The sequence below is a fragment of the Azolla caroliniana genome, unplaced genomic scaffold, assembly GCF_043228905.1.
Source record: "Azolla caroliniana isolate FFs.n. ecotype wild unplaced genomic scaffold, voAzoCaro1.0.p SCAF_822, whole genome shotgun sequence".
Lineage (NCBI taxonomy): Eukaryota > Viridiplantae > Streptophyta > Polypodiopsida > Salviniales > Salviniaceae > Azolla > Azolla caroliniana.
In genome coordinates, this window is record NW_028231257.1 from 993 (window position 1) to 4,395 (window position 3,403).

The window sequence follows — 3,403 nt, forward strand, 5'->3', positions numbered from 1 at the left end:
CCAGTTGAAAATCCAAGATTTTTTTTTCATTTTTTTACTTTTACCAAAATAAATAAAAAATGGATTTTTAGCTAAATTTTGAAAAAATAAAAAACCTTGAATTTTCAACTAGAATCCAATGCAATGCACTGCATTTTAGTTGAAAATCCAAGATTTTTTTTTATTTTGTAATTTTAAAAAAATAATCCATAACAAAATATAAATTGGATTTTCAGCAAAAATACGATGTAGTACTAGCTATTTTAGTCTATATAGATAGAATCCAATGCAATGCATTGGATTACAGTCGAAAATCCTTTTCTCTTTTTTCTTTTTCCAAATTTTTTTATTTATTGTTTTCATATAAGTTTGTTTTTGATTTCAACTGAAATCCAATGCACTGCGTCGGATTTTAGTCTATGCAGTTAGACATCGTTGCAGTGCATCAAATTTTAGTTGAAAATCCTGTTTCTTTTCAATTGTTTTCCATTTTTTCGATAAATAAATAAAAATATTTAAAAAATCGACTTCCAACTGAAATCTGATGCACTACATTAGGTTTCAATTGAAAATCCAAATTTCTTTTAGTTTTTTCATAAAACAATGAAATAATAAAAACAATATTGGATTTTCAATGGAAATCTAATGCACAACATTGGATTTTAGTTGAAAATCCATTATAAATGAAAAACAGAAAACAAAAATCTTGGGCTTTGAACAAAAATACAATGCACTACATCGGATTTCTGTTGAAAATACATCATTTTAAATGGACATAATTACCAACATTATATATGAAAAAAATCATGGATTTGGCAACAATTGGAAATAATAAATAATAAGAAGAAGAAAATTTGAAAAAAAATAACAAAAAGTTAATTTTCAATTGAAATCCAATGTAGCGCATCGGATTTCTGTTGAAAATCCATTTTTTAAATTTTATTTATTTATTTATGGGAAAAATAAAAATACAACAAAAAAGAAAATCTATTTTTGCAATTTTTATTTATTTATTTATGGCAAAAATTAGAAAAATGCAGAAAAATAAATATAAATAGATTTTCAACTAGACTCCAATACACTATGTCATATTCTAGCTCTATAGACTAAAATCCGATGGATTGAATTGGATTACAGTTGAAAATACATTTTTTCCATTTTTTTAAATTTATTTATAGAAAAAATGAAAACATATAAAAAAAAAACATCAACAAATTGGATTTTCAACGGAAATTCGATGCATTACATTGGATTCTTTCTGTGTAGATTAAAATCCAATGCAGTGCATCAGATTTTAGAGATTCTTTTTTCTTGTTTCTTTTTTGTATGGGAAAAAAATATAGATTTTCAACTCAGATCCAATGCATTGCATTGGATTCTACCTTTATCGACTAAACTTTGCTGCAATACAGCAAATTTCAATTGATAATATATTTTTTAAAATTTTAAAATTTTTAATCTTGTTATGGAGAAAATGACAAAATCAATAAATAATGAAAAAAATAAAAACTTTGCGTATTTTCAACTAAAATCCAATGCTATGAATCAACTTCGAGATGTATAAAGTAAAATACAATGCAATGCATAAGATTTGAGGTTAAAATTCAAGGTTTTTTAAATTTGTTTTATTTTTTAAAGATATTTAAAAAGTGGATTTTCAATTGAAATCCACAGCACTATATCATATTTTAGTCTATATAGCTAGAATTCGATGCAATGCATTATGTCTCAGTTGAAAATGCAAGAGTATTTTTTTAATCGAAAAGTTTTAAAACATTCCAATACATACAACATAAAAAATTCTAGATGTATAGAGAAAAATTTGACAAAGTGTTCAGATCTAGATGGAATGAATTGGATTTCTATTTGATATCAAAGGCTTACTATGAAGGTCTAAGAAAAACAAAAATACATCTTTATGGCATTTTTTCGTTTTAAATGATTTGGGTAGAAGGTTTCTCTCACATAATCAAATATCATAAATAGAAAGTACATAATTAAATATCATAACCAAAAAGTGAAGAAGAAAGAATGCATCAAGCACATCTACTCTTATATTGGATAATTTTTATATACTAGTGTATTGCAATTGGATGAAGACAATGCATTAGTTGCCATTGATGATGCGCACCCAAAGCGAGAATCATGCCACTAGACCAAATGCCCTTGTTACGACTTCATTTTCAGTTTGACCTCAAACGCCTCGCGTCGAGGTTAGGAACGTGGGGGCATTCGTAGAATTGAACTCAGGATCTCTCGCAACCAAACCAAGAACCATGCCACTAGACCAAATGCCCTTGTTAACCTACAACAAACTTCGTTTTTAGTTCGAACTCAAACGCCTGTCGTCGACGAACATGGGGCCATTCTGAGAATTCAACTCTGCACCTCTCACACCCAAATCAAGAATCAAGCCACTAGAACAAATGCCCTTGATAGCCTACGATTTCGTTTTGAGTTCGAACTCAAACATCTCTCATCCAGGTTAGGAACTTGGGGGCATTCCGAGAATTGAACTCGGGGCTTCTCGCACCCAAAGCGAGAATCATGCCATTCGACCAAATGCCCATGTTAACCTACAACATTGTTTTCAGTTGGAACTCAAATGACTTTCGTCGAGATTAGGAACGTGGGCGCATTCCAACAATTGAACTCGGGACCTCACGCACCTGAACCGAGAATCATGCAACTCGACCAAATGCCCTTCTTTTGTGTTTGAAATCAAACAGCTCTCATCGAGGTTACGAATGTTGGGGCATTCCGAGAATTGTCCTTGGGACCTCTTGCAACCAAAACCAGATTCATGCCAACACCTCTCGTCGAGGTTAGGAACGTGGGGGCATTCCAAGAATTGAACTCAGGACCTCTCGAACCCAAAGAGAGAATCATGGCACTAGACCAAATGCCCTTCTTAACCAACGACATCGTTCTCAGTTCGAACTGAGACGCTTCTCATCGAGGTTAGGAACGTTGGGGCATTCCGAGAATTGAACTCGGGACCTCTCGCACCCAAAGCAAGAATCATGCCACTAGACCAAATGCCCTTGTTAACCTATGACTTCGTTCATAGTTCAAACTCAAACGCCTCTCGTCAATGTTAGGAATGTGGGGGCATTCCGAGAATTGAACTAGGGACCTCTCGCACCCAAAGCGAGAATCATGCCACTAAACCAAATGCCCTTGTTAACCTACGACTTCATTCACAGTTCGAACTCAGACACTCTTGTCGGGGTAAGAATGTGGGGGCATTCCTAGAATTAACTCCTTGACCTGTCGCCCCAAAAGCGACAATCACGCCATTAGACAGAATGCCCTTCTTTACCTACGACTTCGTTAACAGTTCAAACTCAGACGCACCTCTCATCGAGGTTAGCAACGTGGGGCATTCCAAGAGTCGAACTCAGGACCTCTCGCACCCAAATCG

The 3,403-nt window shown here is 33.5% G+C and overlaps 1 non-coding gene across 1 annotated transcript; it reads right to left on the reverse strand.

The window, feature by feature from the left end:
• Nucleotides 1-2,951: 2,951 nt before the first annotated feature.
• On the reverse strand, nt 2,952-3,023 carry TRNAP-UGG (transfer RNA proline (anticodon UGG)). The gene has a single exon. It is a non-coding gene; the product is annotated as a tRNA-Pro (tRNA).
• Between the last annotated feature and the right edge of the window lie 380 nt (nt 3,024-3,403).